The 24,418-nt window shown below is 29.4% G+C and overlaps 1 pseudogene; it reads left to right on the top strand.

Moving 5' to 3' along the window:
• Positions 1-23,533: 23,533 nt before the first annotated feature.
• Positions 23,534-23,604, top strand: LOC119686570 (annotated as a pseudogene).
• The last annotated feature ends 814 nt before the right edge of the window (positions 23,605-24,418 follow it).

Below are 24,418 nucleotides of genomic sequence, written 5' to 3' on the forward strand. Positions count from 1 at the left end.
TATACATAAATACACTCAGACAAATACTTTGGTTGGTTTAACCAGGTTTTAATTAAATCTCAGGTTAAAATATTCTTACTCGACTCATCATGTTGGTTCAATCATACGAGTAACACATGTTAGTTCTCATATCTTCTTTACCATTTGAGCTAAAATATTTCTAACAAAATGATCAGGTTAATTTAACTACATAGTATATAGCTAGAGCATATTTTTCTGAGTATATATAATAATATATATTACTTGATTACACCCAATAAATATAAGCTTAAAGATATAAGATTAAATATGTCTTTTAATCTGAAAGTTAATTGATTGTTGATTATCATCAAAATGGCTATCCTGATTCCCTAGCAATGTGTTTATTACGTATAAATATATTTTAACTATAGATTCTTTTGTATCTTTGAGCTTGTTGCCAATTCTATATAAACCTGTTAGTGACTTTCAAAAAAAAAACAAAAAAAATTAAAATCCATTTACATAATATGTTTTGATTTGTATAAAAAATACGCAGGCACACATGACAGCTAAAAAAAGGGAAAGGAAATTCAATTTCAGTGTAAACTCCTTTCCGTATTGACATTTGACAACAGCACAGAATCATTTATCAGGAACGATGGATTGTTTAGCAAAGCACTCATGTACTTTCGGAACAATCAATTGGTAAACAATAAATGTTTCAAAGGTATTCATATGTCTGTCAGAAGATATATGTATATATTTTATGCATGTACATATGTAAACAATACCGACACATGGTGTTGTCTGATAAGTAAGTAAAATAATGTGTTATATGAAAAAGTCATTATCGATGGAATGATATTTAACACTTGCCTGGTAAAAGCAAAGAATAACAATAATTTGAAATTCAATTTGTGTACGTAAGAGCACTTTTTTAGGTATACATTATATATTATACAATATATATGTATCCGTATGTGTGAATATGTGTACTACCAATTATACTCGTACATATATTTTTAAGTACTTCTATATCTGTTCAGTGTGACTAAAATGCGGTCACATTTTTCGTATTTAGCTCATACGGTGTACACTTAGGCCCACATATGTTGCCGCAGTCACTAAATTGCTTTGTTGCTTGTTGTCAATTCCACTACTGATCCGAAATGTGCTGGTACAGTGGTCGGTGTACGTAGTACGTACTCACATGAAAAGTACCCACTTAAATTTTAAGCACCTTATAGTGTAGCAAGGTGCTTAGTTTCAAATAATTTTCTTGTTTTTTATTTTGTTTAATTTTGGGTTTGTGTTGCTTTTATTTTTGTTTTTTGTACTAATTTTATGGTAGAAAAGTAGCACTTAAACGTCTTATAACATTTACGAGCAAATTTTCTCTTGTGCGCCTAAGCCAACACCAAAACCAACAGCTGCAGAAATAGTGGTTTCAATGTGCTCTATTATGGGAATACTCGTACATAGACTAAGCATATACTTTATATACGTATATTAAGCTTAAGCACGTTATTTACAAATCATTTTGTAATATGGTTTTCACTTCCCTCTTAATTATGTGATAAAGAAAAAGATTGTCTGTCTGCCTTTGGCCTATGAGCACTTATACGTCATAACTACATCTTAAGATTTTGTTGTGATATAAAATTTTTTAATGCTAAAGAGAACGTAATACGTTTTGCAAATACAAGATAGTTGAATACTACGTCCTTAAAATCCATTATTTTTGTTATTCATTTCGATGTAGTCTCCATACTCATATTTCAGACAACAGACGACTGAAGCCTATTTAAGTTGAATAAAATATCAAAGAAATAATATTGCAGGCGTAGATACTTCAATCTATGAAAACTACTTCCCACAAGTTAGTGGTAATGGTCAATATCATTAGTTTCTAAAAGCGTTCAAAAATACAAGGCAACCGAATAATACGGATTTTGTTGTATTTTGTAAGGCCAGAAAATTTCATAAAATAAATTTATATTTTAAAAGGATTGCATTGATTTTGAGAATAATTTTTCCAATAATACGTATTTTGAAGATAGCCTATCTGCTTTACTTTTTTTTACCACTGAAGCTGATATATATTGAAGTTTGTATTGTAATGCATGAAAAAATTTATGCAGCAAACCATTATTCTTTCTTACAAATACTTCCAATAATGAGACGGTGGTCAATTGTATAATTACTTTTTGAATAACCCAATATTGTTTTGTTTAATTCTTTGCAAAACTTCTATAATAAAAACTGGTATATAATGAGAATTTTATGCAATCCATAAATATACTGGTTTTTTCAATTCAAAAGAATAGGATTGCTAAAATCATATTAGATAATTTTTGAATCTTTTAACCATCAAAATAAAAGTACCTGAAAAAAATTCAGTTGAATTAAACAAATTTGTAGGTTGGTTAGATACTTTGGCAGATCAGTAGATGGCACTTCACTTTCCATTATAAGCGATTATTAGTCGCGATTATTACTATCACTTTCCTTACAAGAAACCTAAAGAGAGTCTTAAAACAATCATGTATGTATGATGGTTGACTCATTTTCGATTGCCAAACTTCAATTGAGTGCAGGTAAGTTTATCAATTTAATTTTTCTGGATGTGTTAAAAAAAATCTTCTTTTATTGCCTTATAAAATTAAAAAGATAACAGATATCATTTTAGCGATGTTATGGATATTTAACCATCTTAATTTTCTTATGAAGATGAAGATTTTTATGGAGCAGTATTCGGGATAATATAAAAAGTTGTCAGGATACTGACATGGTTGAACAAATTGACGCTTAGAGGTTCTCTAACTAGATGATAATATTCGTATTTTCATTAGTAGTAGCTGGGTATGTCTGTGATCAACGTATTTAGAATAGTCAACTAAATAAATTATTCAGTTTTTTTTATTCATAGTTGCCCACATATACCTACTTTAAAGTATTTCTATAACGATTCATTCGAAACTTGATACAATTACGTGAGTTTTAGTCTACAAGTTCCAAATTCTGAATATATATAAAAAAATAAAACCACATAAAGTAATATTTTTCATAACAATCTGAATGTTTAATATTTTTTAGAGAACGACGTCAATATGTAAAAGAGATATGTGGCTGCATATTGTGTTATTTTAATACTATATTTTTATTATTAGTCGTCACGGAATACCTTCCCTTTCATGTTTTTTTTTGTTTTGACCCAACGTTGATGTATACTTTTGTCAATGTTCATTCCATTTCATATACTGGTAAGTATTCTTCGTATCTATTTTAAGATTACAGCTGCTTGCTTTATAAATAGTAAAAGTTATTTGCACTTGCCACTTTATTAGTCCTAATGAATGACTACCGGTGTAGCGCTTTATTCTTTCAACGTTTTAATGAATATAATTTTAGACCGCCAAACCATTAGAAATCCATATACATTTTTTCAATTTATTTCACTACCAGCTGATGGGCACTAACTTTTATTTTCACAAATTATAGTGAAGCTGCAGATACGGACTGAAAGTTCTAAGTTTGTGTTAATGCCACTTAAATTTTTAACACCCAAAATATTTATACAAAGTACTTTCTTAGAAATTGGCAACCTTAAGGGGAAATTTATTTTTCAATCGTCACATATTTTTATGTTTTTGTCTTTCTCTACTGGCTTCAATAATATCGGAAGTAAGTGCTCGTTGTCTTATTTTTGTTTTGCTAAATTCTTGATGCTGTTAGCTAAGACATTTACTTCAGCTTATTTTAATGCATAAAGCCTTAAGTATATGCATTAACTTGAGCTGAGACTCCTTACGTGAATGGAGTGAAGAGGCTTGCTTCCGGATTCATATGAATTTAACTTAGTCGAGTAATATATATGCGATGTAAAATTTCAGTATATAATTTAAAATCTCTATTAAGTGTTTCGACTAGTAATAAGTTATATTTATTTTCATTGTCAATAATATTTGTAGTTTGGATGTTTTTTTTTAACGACAAAGTTTCTTCTTCTTTTTTTAATACAATACACCCGGTCATGAAAATTCAAGTTTCTTTTCAATGAATTCAATATCTTCCTCTTTCTGCGGGGAACACTTCTGATTAACGCATATATTTTTGTCTGCAATTTTATTGTCGTGTATTCTTCGGCATATCTTAAACCAGATTAATGCTATTGTGTATTAGCCTTTCACTAACTTTAGTTGAATTTCCATAATTTTACTGGTCTTGATATTGGTCTATGGTTGGACAGTGCGAAAACTGCTGCTATAATGGCAAAGAAAAATACCAATGCTATTCTGAAGATAAGGTGATGGCTGCTTATTGAACCCCAAAGACACGCGGGTGGTATGACTGTATTTATTACTTTCATTTGAGTTGCATCTTACTGTCGGGTGCTGTGCTCTAAAGAACACAAAAGTTGTTGAATGGACCTTGCTCCCTTCTAGGGAGGAAACTATATCCAAAGTTATAGCTTCAACTGGTAGAATGAAATTTCTTGGTATTACAATGGGAGCTTTTATCGTTGTATTATACTGATGTAAAAACCACTGGGGTGTTGAGCCTTAATGGTATATTATCACTTCAAGAAACTAAAAATTCTATCGGAGACAGTATGAATTTGCAAATGTCTTAGATTTTTTTGAAATAAGTCGACTTATTTAATTGAAAGCAAATACTAATAATATTTATATTATTCTACAGATGGGTACCTTATATATACAATGTTCTGATAATAATGTTAGTAATAATAATTTACAAATTATGTGTTGTATGATATAAGCACATAAAGATTAATTTGTGAAAGGTAATACCATATCTTTTAAATATTTAGATTAAGTTTTAGTAATAATTCGAACTTATTGTCACCTAGCGGGTGCTGCGAGCACAACTAGTTCTTGTACAAAATAGTTAAGTGTTTGTAATAAGATTGTGTATATATGTATAAACGGATGTTATCTAAAAAGTGTGCGATCTAATTAGTTGTTTTCTACTTAACAGAGATATCGTCTGCCAACGTCATATCGTCCGTCTGTCTATTTGTGTTATGCCATGAAAACTGATGCACTGATAATGCGCCGCTGCACGGAACTGAAATACCAGAGCGCTGTGCTGGTATTCTGGGCTAAGCTACTTTGTGCTGCCTAAGCTCGCTGCACCTTTTGCTACCTTTTGCTAATGCAATTGTGCTGGCTGGCGTCTTATGGCTTTAAGACAATATTTGGCTCGCCACCATACTGCGTTTTTCCCACCAAGTGTTACCTTCACAAAGAATTAATGCGGAAAATCATTTAGTTTCCAATTTAAAATTTTTTTTCGACGTTGTTTTTGGTTTTGTTTTCGTGTTCGTGTTCGAATTGGTGTTGTTGTTGTTGTTTCATTTTCGATTCCCTTGCTTTACTACACTCAATCAATATCACTTTGGAACACGTTAAAATCCAATGAATTTTTATTACACATAATGACGCATTCTTCCGATTGGGTTCAGCTAAACGTCTCTACACAGACGAGTGGAGAACGGTGCAGCATGTTGTGGGCAGGCATTTGCTGCCTTGCATGCTTTTCCATTTTATGAATACATATATTTTTTTTGGTTTTCTTTTTAAATTAATTTTAACACATTTCTGTTCCTAAAGTCATTAGCGTTATAGCCTCCTTCTTTTGCTTTGAGGCTATTATGTATCAAAGAAGGAAGAGAATTAAATTTCATGACGCAGTAGGTAATTTAATTTTGTTATGCCTTCTTGCCCTGCCACGTAGAATTACACAGTCCAAAATTGGAAACCATAACACGCCAGCTTTTCTGATATTTTATCCGGCTTTAGAAATAGGTTAGTGGTCATTCATACATTTTTTAATTATAAAAAATAAAATGAAAATGAACGTTTCTAAACCTTTATGTGAATTAACATTTCATGGGTGGAACAATGAATATTAAGAGCAAATATAGCAAAACTGAACAAAATGAATTGCGCTGAATAATATAAGGCCAAACAATACCAACGTAATAATGTAAGATATATAATTTTTAAAATAAGAAAAACTGACAGGCAATTATTTCGGAGCAGCACCAATAAAGTTTTAAAATAAATCATCCCGAGGATACAAGTGAGTCTCTTCTTCTTCACGTTCACTTCGACTAATGCGTGGTTAGGTTTCGAAGTTTGTAAATATATTGATAGTGCATAATAACACGAATTAGCAATGGAGATTTATGTATAATTGACGAATCAAAAAGAGATTCAGTATTCCAATTATATGTAATTCTGCAAAGTTTTTATGTAAATGTATATTTAAAATTGATTTTCAGTGAACCGATATTGTGGAATATTGAAAAACAAATAAAATTTTTTAAATTGTTTTAAATTTAATTATGGTCGTCTTAAGTATGAACTATCACACTAAGTCGATTTTGAAACGCACGACTAGTCGCGACTTATGAATGTTAATTTTTTTATTCCTTCATGAAGAATAACTTCTTTGATCACCTAATAGGTCTGGAAATTTTTAACGATGACCTAAGTCTGAAAAATGCACCATACAAAGAAGCCAGGTGGATTTACGACAGAAAACCGTGGTAATCATGGTTCTAATGTGCGATTGAACTGAAGAATGGTCGTTGTTTTTTAGTCACTATTAGTTGAAGAGATGCTTATATGATGGCGAAGAAAAATTTGCTTTCACACCCCAAAATTTATGGAGTCGTTAATCGATAGTTGGCTGAGTTGACAAGGTATAATACATTTTTTACCAATTCAAAAGATGACAGTGAATTTAGCAGAGTATTGCAATATTTCCTTTAGGACTTCATATGCAATCAAAATGCAAACAATAAAACGCCACATATTACGACAAAGATTCAGTCGAAGTTCTAAAGCCATCTTAACAAGAGATACGTTTGGGAGATTCCAGACTTGTTATTTTTCTGTGAAGGATGAGTTTCGTGGAGATCATCTAAAGTCTAGGACTGATAATGTAAGCGATCTTCTGGTAAAAATCAAAACTGATGAAGGTCCAAGATTAGTCCAGAAAATAAGTGCTGATGATAATTATGCTGACGATAATGGATACAAAAAAAATCATCAAAATGAGTTTTCGAATTTAAACTAAAGCTCAAAATTAGGCGCATTTGTGCTTCGCTCAATTTTGTTTTCAAAAATGTAATAAAAATGAAGGATGCAGCGCCTTTGAATAAGAAAGTGAGAGATTGGTTATACAATTACGGTCCAGAAGGAAAACTACAGTCGATGGTATGGAGCGCAGAAGGTGCTAATTTATCAATTGAGGATGTAATGATGTTAATGTTCTTCACTAAAGAAAACTTGTAATTGTTATTCTTCTAAAGACTGGACCGATAGTTACTTCTAATGGTATACTAAAATTTATTTACCACGGGTTTCCAAAATTATGAATGTTTGTTTCCCAAATAAAAAAATTGAGCAGGCTCCGGGAAAATGTTCTATATATAGTAAATATAGTTTATCCCCTTAAATATCCGATTTTGAGGACTGATTTTAAAAGTGTGTTCTATCGGCTTGTACAATGTGAAGAAATGAATGAAAATGGTACTAAAAATCTGATGAAGACTTAAGTTATAAAATTAAAATTATTTTTGGCATTTTTCTTTTTGTAATCAACTAAGCAAACTTTTGTTGGACAAAAATTTATTTGTGGTTTACATTCATGCTAACTTCTTCGAGATAACTTCAAAAATTTCAACAGGAAGTGACAATCATGAGACTTCGTCTAAATCCTCTATAATGATGGTGCTTAACGTTTTTTCACTATTTGTATTTTTTTTTTGTTTGGTTAGACTGTTAAATAAAATAGTTTTTTTTGTTTGTTTAAAATGACTTATTGGGTTAAATTTTCTTATTAAAGAAGGCAGTAGTCAATAATGTGTCGCGTTCGTTTAAACGCAAAATTTACTCCATGAAACCAAGTTATCTTTTGAACAACTGAGTTATCTTATCCTTTTTAGTTTTACTTATAAGATTTCACTATGGGGCTTCACCGTTGAGTATTCCCTCTACGGTTGCCTAAAGTTCAGTTTAGCAGCCTTTTGTTTTCCACTGTAACACGAATGTCCTTTAATTTAAATCTTAACTTACCGAACTACTTCTACCATACCATTTGACATTCTACACTATATCCATTCGCTGTGTTACTTGATAATAATTATAGTTTATGATTATGATTTTACTACAGTCTGATTATAATATGCTATGGGTTGGTATATGAAATTTTTACTGATATTAAAGTGTTCTTGAGGACTCTTACATTGGCATTTATAGTTTTGCGTTTAAATATAGCGTTATACCATAATTACGTTTGATATATATCAATGTAATAATTATGTTTTTAAATTTAATTATATTTGTTCTGAAAACAGTAGCATCAGGTATTATTAGACGAAATAGGGTGACATTAGTACCACAAGCCTGAAAAACGGTAGATATTGTAGTCGGTTGCAGTTCAATTGGGTCACTTTGTTTGCTTTCATGTATCCGGTAAATATAAGTAGAAACATAATTTCTTTTATAATTTTAGTACTACTATAAATATTGGTTAGTCAATTCTAAAATTCTATTTGATAAAATTTAATTATAACTTGAGAAATGATATTTTTGTAATATATTCCAACTAAAACAAATTGCAACAACATTTTCTAGTAAGAGTATTACTATTTAATTTTCTGGGAATTATATTGCCAATATTTTTTCTTAATTCTAAGTCTATTGAAAATATTTTCAATTCAAGCTTAACAAAAATGTTTATCTCAATCAAACAGTTTTCTTCATAAACTTCGTTACTTACAAAAACAAAAACCATCATATTCATTCTTAAGTAGAAAAAAGTACTTTTAAATAGTTTTCTGCATTTTTATTATTCTACTAGAATATTTCTTTATCTCAGTTCTTTACGAGTAAAAAGCATTTACACTAATGCAGCACATACCCAAAGCAAACATAAAATTACGGTCTTGCATATTCATACCATGAGATACATTTCGGTACGCCTTAATAAGCTTCTTCCTTACTTAAGAAGCTCATTTATTGCCTTTAGTTATTTCTTTGCAAATTTTCCTCTTCAACAAACTTTGCCAATAATGCAACTGCAGTACAAAGTAACAAAAAGTATTTAAGTATTTGAGTATTTGAGTATTTGAGTACTTAAAAAATCAATTTTTCCTGCAAGTTTTATTTCTAGCAAAAGTTATTTCTTATGTCAATGCGCCACACCCAAATGTCACTGACTGCAACCGCCAGCTAGCGAGTAACTCCGCAAACAGCGACTGCACTCACTGCATAAGAAATAAAATTTCTTCCCCGAAGTTTTTGCATTTATGAATTGTTGCCAATTGCTGGTCCCCGATAAAGCAGCGCTTAATTTGTCATTAGCCTCTGACTTTCATCGAAATTTTTCCTTTCGTTTCTCTGTAGATTTTATTGCTCTCAATTATCGCAGCGTCGTGGGCAAAACGCTTTGCCATCATCACAAATGTTAAGTGGGTTTGTGACATTTCATATTGGGGGTCAAGCCAAGTAATACGAAATGACGCACATTGAGGTTCAATAGCTTTTCTAATTTTAAGATTACCAAATTGGATAAACATGAGCGATGCCGAACTTTGATGAAAAATGAAAAGTATAAACTTTCAAATTTATTTGAATTAGCAAATTATATATCCATTGATGCAGCGGGAGATAATAACAGTTATTATAAATTTTTTCTAAAAAAGCATGCTCATGGATAAATGTATAAGATGTTTAATTCAAAGCAAACAGGATTTATTAAAAATGAGTATTTATAGAAAGGCTATCTATTGGCAATCACATGCCTTGATTTGGAAGAAGTTTCACTGATGCATTGTCCAAATTTCATGACATTTGAAGGAAGAGAAATGGAGTTACAAAACGGAATGTATAATCAGTTCAATTACTGATTATTAGAAAGTTCTATTGAATTTGAATAGGAAAAACACCTCGTATTTAAAGAATGTATAGCAGAGAAGTTAGTAACTGCTGACCCAGCACTAGTAATAAACTGTCAGAAGTGGTATCAAAGAGTTGGTTTTTTTAACGATTTAGTTTATTATTGAAACAATTATTATAAAAGATACAAAAGTTTGTTAACGTATGGATACGAGGTTTGTTGATTTTAGATCATAATCCCTTAAACATTCCCAAAACCCAGTAAATGGTTTAGATTTGTAGATGTTATTAATAAATTCAGAAAGAGTTTCTTCAAAGATGTATAATTATTGATAAAACATAAACTCTTAAAATATATAGCGTTAGATAGACCTAAATCTAAAGCACAATATTGATGACATTGAGAAGTTATCAATATTATTATTATATTAATAATCCTATATTTTTGGAGCTCAATGATTCCACAAAAGATTTTTAGTTGAACATGTTGCAGTTTGCTTAAGATTTCCACGTCATCTTCTACCTTGTGGGTTTCAACTCAGAACTAAAGAAGAAACATTATTACATATTTTACTTATAGGATGATTAACCAAACTATATTCCCATTTTTAAACTTTGGTATTAATATAGAAAGTTTCAGAAGTCTTTAATTCGAAATTATCACTATACTATACTGAATTCCAGTCTTGTCTTGGTTCAACTGTATTGTGAATTGTGATTTATTAGAATAGGAACAGATAACATATTAACTCATTTCCCTGGGTCTGCTCCATTTGATCGAGAAGGGAAAATCTGACAATCTACATTAATATAATGGTAACAGCTGTTTTTGCACTTTTACTTGTTTTTTTCAAGCGAAGCGAAAAAATTTTTGAGATTTACATCTTTTTTACTAAATAGTTTAGATGCTCTATTCTCTACGTAAAATACCTGGTGACAGTTTCAAAAGGAATATATTTATGAATATTGATTATTAACTTACCAGAGAATTGGGAATATTTTTCTTAGTTCGCTGTTTTAAAATTTCTGCAATTCTTCTAGGTTGAGTTTTTACGCTCATTTGCTTGTAACTGTCACTAAGTAGTAAGAAACCAAAATGTGGCACACATAGCCTCTGTTGCAGCTTCCTGCTAATCTGAATACAGTAGAAAATAGCTATAGTTCAAGATCTTACAAAATAGTAGCAATTTTGTCACCGAATTGAGGTATCAAATGCTGATTTTCCCAAAATTATCACTAGCACTTCAATAAAATATTATTATATTAATTATTTAGATTAAAATTTTAACAAATAATTTAGGACATTAATTAAAAAAATTAAGGTATTTACCAAATAAAGAGGCTTTTTGATTGAAATTCTTAACTCTTTCATTGAAATTTCTAAAAATTGAAATAATTATTAGAGTTGGAAAAAAAAGAAAATTTTGTCGTATCTGATTATATGATATGCAAGGATTTTATTAACCAAGATATATATATATATCTGATTATATGATATGCAAGGATTTTAATAACCAAGATATATAAAGATATATCTGAAAGGTATTTCCAGTTTTGTAGAATGAGTTTTTAAATTCCTGTCCATTATAATTATTAATCAAGTCACTTACTTGGTTTAAGACTAAAAGTGTCGTGTGAGATAGGATTTATGTTTTTTTCATTTTAAAAAATTAACATCTAAAGGTTAGAAATAATAGAGACTTCAATCGAAGGTCTAAGCTGCAAGTAGTTTTTGTCACTTAAGTGCATAACTGTGTTATATCGATGTAATAAATACATAAATAATAATCAAATAACATTGGTTTGATAAAATATACTTATAGACTCTTTGATAACTTAGTTTTGATTTTGAATGCCTGGAATATCTACTATACATTTCAAATAACAGTATCGCATAAAATATTTTGATTTAATAACATGTACAGATTTTTAGTCTTCTTTTTAAATCAATTATGGGATTAATGCAATGATTTTCAGAAAAATGTGCAAAGTTTTAAATTGAATTCCTTGAAAGGAATGAGTTACAATTGATATATTGCTTGTTTGTATTGATATATGTCTCAAACTTTTCCACTATTATAATGTATGTGTACCACATACATATGTATCTGGGAATATACATTCCTTCTAACATATATATTTCTATGAAGTTATTCCTTATATGAGTATACACAAGCATTCATTCACTTTAGATTTTTATATTCTCTTCTCTGGTAACAACGTATCCCTACTACTCGTACATCGTTCTCTGATTGCATTATTTTTACATTTATTTGCTACCAATTTTATGCGCTACTTTCTTGTCGTACTCGGGAAGCATTCATCTTTCACTCTTCTATCCAAGGTGAACGTTTTCCTATTGCTGCCAACGTTTGACTCCATAACCTCAGAACTCTGCGCTTTGTGTGTGCCTTACCTTCTTCACTTACGAGTATTTCATTTGCTTTTTGAGTTTCTTAACTATTTTTCTTTGGCAATACATTGTATTTCAACTTACAACTTCCTACGTGGTTGCATACTATTTCATTTTTTTATTTTTTTATTTTTATTTTTATTTTTATTTTTATTTTTATTTTATTTAATTTTATTCATTCTTTTGCAATTTCTTGAAATTTTAGCCGCTGGTGTTGCTTCGGTTTAGTTGGTTGGTTGTTATAATGTAGATACACTTTAGATATATATCCGTATATCCGTGTATCTGTATGTTGCTTTTTTGTCCATCTTTAACCTCCCGCTCTGTTTTATTGTTACTGTTGTTACTGTTGTTGTTGTTGTTGTCTTTTTAATGTGATTTTATATAATTTTTTTTCTTTCTATCTTTTAGGTTTTCAACTTTTTGTTCTTATAAATTTAAATTATTTGCACTGCAGTATCATAGATACTCCAAGCACGTATTTACCTAAAAGTTCAACTTTAGCCATTCACTCTGCTTTGACTTGGTGCCTTAGTGGGTATCTATCTATCTGCAGGGTATTGCACCAATACATCAGTTCACTGGTTCCTTCGTCTGTCGATAATATTTATTGTAATTTCTGTTGCCTTTATTGCTTCGCAGTTTTGCAATTAGTTACGGGAAGTAAATTATTTATCTTTTCTTACTTTCAGTTGCTTTAGTTATTTGCTGTTTTCGCAATTTATTTTACGTATCTTAGGTTTTTTTGTTTAATTTTATAAATTGTATTTTTGAGAAAATTGCCAATTTTTTTCTTACATTTTCTTTGAGATTTATTTTTCTTAATTTGTTTTTTTTTTTTGTCTTACTCATTGTGTATGGTATATCTTATGTATCTTAAATTGCTTGACTTTATGTCCATGGATTTTATAGAAATTGTTTTGTTGTTCATTGAAGTTTTTTGTAATTAATTTGATGCTATCTTCAAAATAAATTCTTAACAATGTTGTGCCTACACGTCCAAATATGCCACAAGGCAACTTTTATCTTTTGATGCTGGCATATGCACAAGTTTATCTTTAAAACTTTTATTTTTTTTTCTATTTGGATTTTTATATTTGTTTTAATTTTTTTTTTTGTAAAACTGCAAGGCAACTGCATAGGTTATGATTATTTATGAAGTCACTGATAAAAATCATAAGCTTAAAAATAGTCTAAAAACTTAACAAAATACTTTACACATTTAATGTTTATTTTTATTTGTTTGCAACGGAAGTGCATAGTTTTTGGTTCAAAGGGTAAGCCTGCAAAAATACTCATAGAAAAATTCTAATTTCATGGGAGAGGAAATGTGGTGGCATAGAGTGAAATGTAGTCTAAATAAAACAAATAATATTTTTTATTAAGCCATCACTTTAGATAGTTAACTGAACCAGTCAAGGCGCAAAGAGGAGTTTTGATAATACCTCGAGTTAAGAAAGAGTAAAAGTGCTCAAGTGCACTGGCTCAAATAGCTTCAACATAATAATTATCTGTAAGTTCATAACATTATATAGTATTGATAACTACACACCTACTGAATTATGGATTTAATATTATTAGATAATATTTTTAAATGCATCTTGGTCGATAACTAAATATTATGATAAGTGTTATCTTGTTTCTCCCATCAATGGATAATTAGTGGACATGCGATAATCCTCATTAAAGTGGTATCAAAATATTGAATACTGTTTGCAGAACATTTCACCATGTACACAGTGCCGAGAGTGAATACTCTTGCACTAACCTTTCTTTTATTTTTGGAACTGCTAGTGGATCATGAACTTTTCGTTTGCAACTGAAACTGGCATTTTTTCAATCTTTATGATCCAGAATTAGGATATTAAAGTTTATGCCGAAGTGAAATTGTATGCAAATGCAATCTGTTCTGTCGAAAATCTTTCTATCATGGATCCGTTAACGGATAGAGTTTTGAATTATTACCGTGTAAATTGAAAACAAATTTTAGCTATATTTAAAGTTGTCCATTTAGATTCTATGTACTTATAAGTAAACATATTTGGAGTAAAATAGATTTCTGTATTATTGCAGTTCAAGGTCTGTACCTTATCAATTGTAGAAAATATTAGTTATCTGAAATACTAAAATGAATATTATTATCTCGAACTTTTAGTATATTCTGATTACCTCCTTTGTTCATTTTATTTAGCCTATCTTAAAAAAGGACATTCAGCATAGCTCAATGTTAATTGTGTGTCGATCATCAACATTAATAAAGTGGTCTCTACTGTTGACGATAAGAACGGTAGGCTTACTGTGAGCTATTGGCTGATCCTTATGGTCTTTCCAATTTTTGTAAATACGGCATATTACTTATTTTATTTTTAACTTGTAAGTACACTTGTTAATAAGTTTTAGGATATAATATTTGACTTATGTGAATGCGCAATAGGCATTATAACATTACAATTACTATAACTTTACATTTTCGGAATTAGAAACAAAAATATCTACATCAGTTGTCGTCTACTTAATTTTACAATATTTATTTAGCAATTTTTTCTAAACGCTATTAGGGAACTTGTTGAGTAACATTTGCATAGCTTCTTTGTGAAATTACACCCAAAAAGTCGTTTTACATATAGTAAGTAAAAATATGCATAACAGATGTTATAACAGATGCTGTCCAATAAATTATACACGGACTATAAATTAATTTAATTAAAATTCGAATATTTCCTAACTGATAACTGATGCTGAATAATTTGCAATACTCAAAACAGCGTTGTAATAAATTAATAATATTTTTGTTGTTGTTTCTTCATTAATGTTCGAGCCCTTCTAATTTTCTTTACGCCATAAGACGCGTCACATTCAATACTCGAAACAGCGTTGTATGACTAGTTGATTTTAATAAATTAATAATATTTTTGTTGTTGTTTCTTCATTAATGTTCGAGCCCTTCTAGTTTTCTTTACGTCATAACACGTGCCATATTTGACAAAAAAATTAACCTTAATATTTATTTATGATTATTGTGAGGACATACAGCAGAGAACATGGAACCATAGAACCATAGCGCAGAAAAAAATCGTAATGTTTGCAGAAAGAAATCTATACCATCTATTAGACATACTGAAATCAAAAAATGGCTACCTGATATTGATCAAGCTACTTTTTGGTATGATTTAATATTAAATTTATTAATTTATAAATCATTTGGTTTTTCTCTTATATCTTCATAGGCAATTATAACCTATTAATAAGTTTTATATAGAAATTGCAACATCAACTCCTCTCTAATCTATGTAATGTTGGTCTGAAAAAACTAAAGTGTTGTTAAAAACTGTAAATTGAATAGAAAAGCAAAAACTATAATAAAATAATTATATTATATTTAAAGTTTTTAATTTGACTGTTTTCTGTTGATCTTTTGCTGTGATTCCCATGAAAGTAAAAATTGGTGTTGTGGTGGCCTAATTAGCTGTGACTACAATTTCCAGAGTTCTGCATGGTTAATTTAAAAATGACATTAATTTTAAAATTGAAGCGATTATATCTTATCTGCATGTATATATATTTCTTAATACTCTGAAAATTACTGCATCTTGTACTTATACATATAATGCAGGCGTTTCAGTTAATCCGCATGCATAAATGCAATAATAAAAAGCAATTTTATTTTATTATTATAATTATTTTTATTTTATAGTGCTTAGTTTCGAAAAGAATTACCAACCCATTGCCTCACCCCTTCATTACAAAATCAATTTCAATAGCACTAACAGCTGCCTTCACCCTCTTTGGATACGCTCATGGCGTATGCGGAGTCATGCACACTTACCCAGCATGAATATTGTAATTTATTGACCAATCAATTTGATTCAGCCAAAGGAATTAGGTTTCATACATAAAGTTTGGACGTTCGAAGCGGTATCTCAATTTATCAAAAACTTATCGTTGCCTAGCGTTTTTATAAAATATTTACACACGCATTTCACAAGCTATCAAGCACTTCTACGACGACGGACGGATGTGCGGAAATAATTTTGAATATTGTTTAAATATCGAAATATCTATGAATTACAGCAATTGTAAGTTGAGTTTTGTGAATAACTTCGTATGTGAATATAATTCACTAAAAGTGTCAATGGCAGAGGTGCGGCTAATCACTGAAATATAAATTAAATTTTATACTCGTATTTAATTGTGATTCAATTAAACGCAAAAATTTGAAAAGATTTCATTAAAACTTCATGGCAATTTATATTATTAACAATATTAATAAATTCCAGAAAGTAGCATATATATAGTTCGATTGAAGAAGGGTCTGAATTTAAAAAATATTCTAAAGCTATTGTAATAATTTCATTTTGAATACTATAACAGCCAGAGTTTTAACCATCAACTATCAAGAGTTTTAAAATTGAATAAAAATATTTAATATAATAATAACTCGCTTCATTGAGTTAGATATATTTATATCATATTGTTATTATTAAGAGAGGACACAGCAACGTGATCTTAAGATGTATTTATCTTTTTCTTGGTGTTAAAGCGACGCACTCAGCCATACTATCTCAATAAAAAGAAATATTTGATACATTTTATGATTTTATACTAAATCATAAACCTGCGAGATTATTTGCGGACTCCAATCAACAATTGTACCAATCTAACAGCGAATAGAATTTTATGGCTCACCAGATTTCAGCGAGATCAGCTGTGTATTCATTATCAGTGATTTGAACGCAGTCAGGCACATACAACACAGTTAGGCTTTCAGTAGTTAGAGATATATGAGTAGAGTTTGCAAGTATAGAATATGTTGATTAGTTCACTATAGCATTTCCTGAAAGAAATGCTTATTGTAAATTCGTTATTGTAACAAATTATGTGTTGAGAGCAAAATTTTGAAAATTGAATTAGAAACATCAATTTTATGCTACTCAGTTTTTAAATGTTGTAGCAGTAAAGTTCCCGATATGTATGGTCAATGGTATGGGGGTGTTTGGGTTAGGTACTGCGACTAGCTTGATCTATTGTGCACCCCTTCCGATATATAAGTGAGTCTATTTACTATTTCAAAATTACTTAACCGAATCATTTTATATTTGGTTTCTAAAGTATTATAATATTTGAGTCTAAGACCCATACAAAATGTACTTGTAATCTTTTTGATTTGGAAACAATTAGTTTTTAACAGATTTCACATAAATTAAAATTTAATTTAAACTAGTTAAGGAGAAGAAAAAAGAGTTATACTTAATTTTATCAAAGTGTGATTTTACTCAGTGGTTTCGATATTTTTTAAGAGTGAAGTGAAAGTGCGGGCAATTAGATACAGTATCTCCGAATGTGCTATAATTGGATTATATGTGAAATTATAATTGCTGAACGCTAATGTGTCAACAAAGACCACGAGTCTAATTTAATATGAATTTATTTGTTATTATTTTTTAGCAACGAACATATTTTATGGTGTATGTCAGTTTTCACGCCCAGAAAATTTCGTTGTGTTAATTTGTTGTTATTTACAAATTTCATAACTCAAAATGAAATTCATATGCGATGAATTTAAAATTCTTATCACATAAAAAAAAATTATGGTACCAGTGCGTATCTGTCTGTCTGGTTGTCTACTTTCAAGTCTGTCAGCCGCTCTGACTATGCTGTAGATCTTTCCCTTCTGATATTTACAATTATTTCTTGCATTCCTCAGATACAAAAGCGTCTAGTGTGGGCGCCACACATTTATTAATTGTTGACATACAGACAAATAATTTTGGCAAAAAACTTGCCATCGTAGTACGCGCATATGTATAGTAGGTATGTGTGTTTGTATTTTTGAGATATCAAAAAGTTTAGGTGTTTGGAGAAAAGTGTAAAAGCGATAATGTGTGTTGAAGACCCCATGCTGCATAGTTTAAATATTCCAGGGCAAAGTTTTGGAACGTCAAAATTGTTTTTTTTATTTTTGGTTTAGTAAAAAAATTTCAGGTATTTGGTACCGCATGGTATATGTCTTATGGTGTTATTTTTCTATATTATATACATTTTTTTTTTTTTTTTGAATTTAATTTGACTGAATTTCAACTTAAAACTCAGCAAAAATACCACACATTTTTCTAACATTGTTAGGCTTGTAAATAATTTTAACACTTTTGAAATGCAATTTTAGTTTGAGGCACGAAATATTAATGTTGAGATACATTTTGGGTATGTTCCGCCAATTTATTTTGAAACTGCAAACGTGCGTGCAATTAATGTAAAGAAAAAAATTTATAATAGTAAAAATATGTTTTATATACAAAGTTTTAAATAATAAGATTTAGTGCATTTTTTTAACAAAAAATCTCACAGATATGATGACAGACAAATAGATAGAGATTATGGACTTTATAACACTATATACATAGCATATGTTTCTGTACAGATACTTTGTGTAAGTCCAATAGACTTTAAATTTCATTACTTTAGCTTTCCTAAATTATTTGACGCGTTCTTATCTCAAAGTGAAATGTTACGTTACGTAAAATAAATACTTTTGTGCGTGCCACTCTAGATAAATTTTTAATTTTTATTATTTTTTTTTTTTGAATTCTAAACATCACTGGCGATGATTTTCTATTACGCATAGGAAGTCAAATGTCTTTTAAAATTAAACAATTTTAAAAGCCACAAGAACGGCAACTAAAAATAGGTTAATTATCTGTAGATACTCGTATGTGGCAATAGATTAACACGGTTTTGTTTTTCTAAATTTGTCTGAGCAATTACAAAACTTTTTCGCCGGATCAGTTCGTAGAATTGCATTTATTAAACACTTTGTATTTTTATAAGGCGAAAAGCTATAAATTAAATATAAAAATTATTTATAATAATAGGAATTACGCTCTATGCAAAAATGTATCTTTCACATAAATTTAATTTAATTACACGCTTTTATTAAAATGGCAAAGTTGATCGGTCGGTTTGCCTCAAGTAATTAAATGTTTTATATATAATATGAATACATTTCAATTTTTAAAGTTTATTTGTGAAAGATAATAAGCATCAGTATTAATAATAAAATATAATAAATAATATATAATAACATGCAAAAAATTCTCTTGTATTTCTCAACTTACCTTTTTTTCGATAAATAGGGTTTAATAATGTGGTGTATAAAAAAGTTTAATAATATTCTGTAAAGAAAATATATAAAATTTATTGCATTAGATATGAAATTTAATAAAAAAACTATTTAATGTATATTTAAACATAAAATGTTTAGTGCTTTGATTTTTATATTTTTATTTAATAATTTCATAAAGCTGTATATATATATATATATATATACCATATATACAGTTATCCCGTTATATGGGGAAATGTCCGTATTATAAAGGGGATTGAAATCGCGTAATATGAAAACGCGTTATAAGGGTACCGCGTTATAGGGGGATTACTGTATATAAATTTATGTATTTTATAAATTTGTTATAATTTTCATATATATATATATATATATACTAGCTGACCCGGCGAACGTTGTTTCCCCTTGCAATTAATTTTCCTGGCGTTCGTTGCGTTGCTCTTGACTTTCATTAGCACGTGTAATTGTATCCTGGTTTCTTACATCTTCATTGTTTTCTGCCGATCTATTTAACCGACGGTTCTGGAGTAATTGTGAATTCCGAGTCCGTCGACCAATATTTCCTCCTCGTCCACGAAGACGTGGCATTGTCTTTTGTACGATATTTATATCTTTATATATATAATTCTTCTTTTTTGTGTGTTGAATTTTTGAATTCGCTGGATTTACCAGGAATACCACCACATAACTTAAGATTAAAAATTGGCTCACCTATAATTATGCTGCGGAATTTAAATGCACTTAAGCTATGCAACGTCAGTTTTACCATTCATTTTAGAGATTTTAAAGTTTTTAAACAAATCAAAGTAAGCATGAATAAATTTTAAATTTTTAATATAAATGTATATGGATACCAAAAAATAAAAAATTGATTAAAAAGACATTATCCAGTGGGCCAAATTGTGAATCTAAACCTTCCTTGAATCCACTTGAACACACACAAAAAATTTCATCAAAATCGGTTCAGCCCTTTAGGAGGAGTTCACTGTCAACACACGTACAGAAGAATTATATATATAAGATGTATATAATAATATAATTTTACTTCTTTCGCAGTGTACTAATGTACTTCTAAGACTTTATGATTATTACTTTAAGTTATCAGGTTTTCATTTATTTAATATTTTTGAAAACCATGCTTTTCTTCAGATCGCAGAGAAATCGTGGAGACATGTATAGTACATTAAAATATATAATAATAATATTATTTTTTTTTCTTTCCCAGTCTACTAATGTACTTCTAAAAGTTCAGAATTATTTCTTTAAGTTCTCAGATTTTCATATATATATTATATTTTTGTAAATATGAGTTTCTTCAGATCGCAGAGAAATAATGCAGATATGTATAGTACAGAAATATATATAATGATATAATTTTACTTCTTCCGCAGTGTACTAATGTATTTCTAAGACTTTATGATTATTACTTTAAGTTATCAGGTTTTCATTTACTTAATATTTTTGTAAATATGAGTTTCTTCAGATCGCAGAGAAATCGTGGAGACATGTATAGTACATTAAAATATATAATAATAATATTATTTTTTTTTCTTTCCCAGTCTACTAATGTACTTCTAAAAGTTCAGAATTATTTCTTTAAGTTCTCAGATTTTCATATATATATTATATTTTTGTAAATATGAGTTTCTTCAGATCGCAGAGAAATAATGCAGATATGTATAGTACAGAAATATATATAATGATATAATTTTACTTCTTCCGCAGTGTACTAATGTATTTCTAAGACTTTATGATTATTACTTTAAGTTATCAGGTTTTCATTTACTTAATATTTTTGTAAATATGAGTTTCTTCAGATCGCAGAGAAATCATGGAGACATGTATAGTATATTAAAATATATAATAATAATATTATTTTTTTTTCTTTCCCAGTCTACTAATGTACTTCTAAAAATTCAGGATTATTTCTTTAAGTTCTGTGATTTTCATATATATAATATATTTATTTTTTAGTTTTTTACAGAAATATATGTATATAATAATATAATTTTACTTCTTTCGCAGTGTACTAATGTACTTCTAAGACTTTATGATTATTACTTTAAGTTATCAGGTTTTCATTTATTTAATATTTTTGAAAACCATGCTTTTCTTCAGATCGCAGAGAAATCGTGGAGACATGTATAGTACATTAAAATATATAATAATAATACTATTTTTTTTTCTTTCCCAGTCTACTAATGTACTTCTAAAAGTTCAGAATTATTTCTTTAAGTTCTCAGATTTTCATATATATATTATATTTTTGTAAATATGAGTTTATTCAGATCGCAGAGAAATCATGAAGACATATATAGTACAGAAATATATATAATGATATGATTTTACTTCTTTCGCAGTGTACTAATCTACTTCTAAGACTTTATTATCAGGTTTTCATTTATTTAATATTTTTGAAAACTACGAGTTTCTTCAGATCGCAAAGAAATCATAGAAGCATGTATAGTACATAAATATATATATGCAAGTAATTTTTTTTTTTATTTTGGCTCAAATATCACAAAAGTTTGGACTTGTCTAAACTATTTTAATAATTTTTAATGTCAGATATTATTTAATGACCCGTTTTGGAAATTTGACCTAATAATTTTTGTTGTTTGACTTTTTTGATTTTTATATAGAGAAATATTTATACAAAAACATTTTATTTACAAGAACCGAAAGGAAGAAAATATTACTTCATAAAATAAAATAGAAAAGTTAGTAAGTAATCCGCAGCACTTGGATATGGAAAAATTTTTATGATTTTATGACGCCTCAAAGAAAAAAGAAAAGTCATAAAATGAAAATAATTTCGAGCAGAACGCACATACGAGCCCATCATCGAACAGCATGACAAAACGCTGCCAGATTATGAGATACACTCGCACTTGCTTTGGGCTTATGTCTGGAATCCTTTCGTATGGCTTAGATAGCCAAAGTTATTGCATAAATATCTGCTGTATCCGTCGTCGTATCTGCAACGGTATCCGCATCTGTATCTGGATGAGTATCTGTGAAGCGTTGCGGTTGAAAAGCGTTTACGACTTTTTAAGATGATTTCGTTTGTGCTCTTCAATTGTCTTGCTGCATGATTCAATTGATTCCACTGGCTGCAGCCAACAAGACAATTACCCGTACCTACCGCCGGGGTTGTGCGAACCTTATGCGTATCTCACATGCGTAATTTTACGGTATGAGTATTTTAAAATTCATACACAACTCATTGTAATGCTCTCATGTGCTATCGGCTGCTGTGGAATTCATCTTTTGTTACTTGCGCTGTAATTGAAAAAGTAACAAGAAGAAAGGTCGTAAAATTCTACGATTCCCCATTTTACGACAATCGCCTGGTTATGTCAAAAGAATTGTTTAAAATTGCCTTTCAAGGAATTTCTCGATTTTAATTGTTTATGTGAATGCATCATTTTAAATAAAACAACGGTTCTCCCAGTTCCTTAGCGAGTGGAAAATGGAGATAATGCTTTACATTTTTGTTTTTAAAGATATTGATTAAACTACGAAAGGCCATAAAAATGCGCCTTCCCCTTTCTAATTGCTGAACTCCGAAATTGTTTATAAATAAAAGCAATTATCTGCTTGAAAATTATCTAATGCATTATTTTTATTACAATATTTTTGTTTGAACGAATATAACAATTTCCAATCTTTAGATATACAAAGTTAATCATATTTGCTTGAGGAATCAAAAGTAGTAATTGAAAATAATATTTCTGCAAGCATTTCAAGTAACTCGAAACTCCAATGCCTGGTGCATTCTTGAAGATAACAAACTAATCTGAAGTTAAAGAGCTGATAAAATATTCCTTAAATTTCTTAAAATACTTAAAAACGTATATATTTTATTGCTCTCTTCCAAACCCATATAAATGCATGACATAGTAAATATGACACTAATATAGAAATGGGATACGTGTAAATTAAGTTAAATAGAATTATTGTCAAAAAAAAACACCCACATATGGCTCGTCGTTCAGCTTAAATACAAGTATGATCACAAGCAACCACTCTTCAATACAATCTACTCAAACCAACTAACTTTGATCATAAGACTGATTTGCTAAAATATAAAAACCGTGTACTAAGAAGACTATACTTCACAGAATCATTTCTGTAGTCAGTCTTCTTTTACTTTAAATGCAAAGTAAAACCACCTACTATACTTTCAACTGACAAATATTATTTTCCAAGAGATAAGCTAATACACTCCAACTGCTAAAGCCATATAACAAATGAATTATAGTTATGATTTCATAATCGCGTAACATTTATAACATAGTTTTTCAGATTTGCAAAGGTTGACAGATTTAAGTCATTGGTCTTATAATTCACTCATACTTCTTTTCCAAGTTTGCTTATTGTCAAATGCAAATACTATCAAAGTGCTCTATCCATCAAAACCAGGGCTAGAAGTTCCCGAAAGAAGTTCATAGAAAATATAAATAAACATCTATTGATCTATATTCTGGCTTCAGATTTAAAACTTACCAATTAATACCTGCAAACAAACAATGCTCAAAAAGTGGAGCTTCAAACCAAACCTGTTATCTCTATAACTCGATTGTTAATCTGATATTACTTTATGGTGCAATTATATGGAGCCTGACACTCGATAGTTAATCTGATATTACTTTATGGTGCAATTATATGGAGCCTGACACTCGAAATAATCGTTGCAAAATCTGATCGAATTTAAGAAACAACTTCCCTTTTATTAACAGGATGCTTAAGTTGGAGAACTCCTTACGCTTAACTTAATTTTTTCCTAGATTTAACAGCTTTCGACAATACTGCCATAGGAACATTTAAAGTCAACTGCATCGAAAAATAGAAATCACAACTAGAACAATCTAGCGTTCTGAAGAAAGTTGCAGATATTGCACAAGAGTTTGACTATTGAATGAGTCAACGAAATCAGTTAAGATTATTTATACGGAAACGGTATGAGTGACAAAATAATTCTCCCGGCCT

Source organism: Teleopsis dalmanni, chromosome 2 (assembly GCF_002237135.1).
Source record: "Teleopsis dalmanni isolate 2A chromosome 2, ASM223713v2, whole genome shotgun sequence".
In the NCBI taxonomy this organism is placed as follows: Eukaryota; Metazoa; Arthropoda; class Insecta; order Diptera; family Diopsidae; genus Teleopsis; species Teleopsis dalmanni.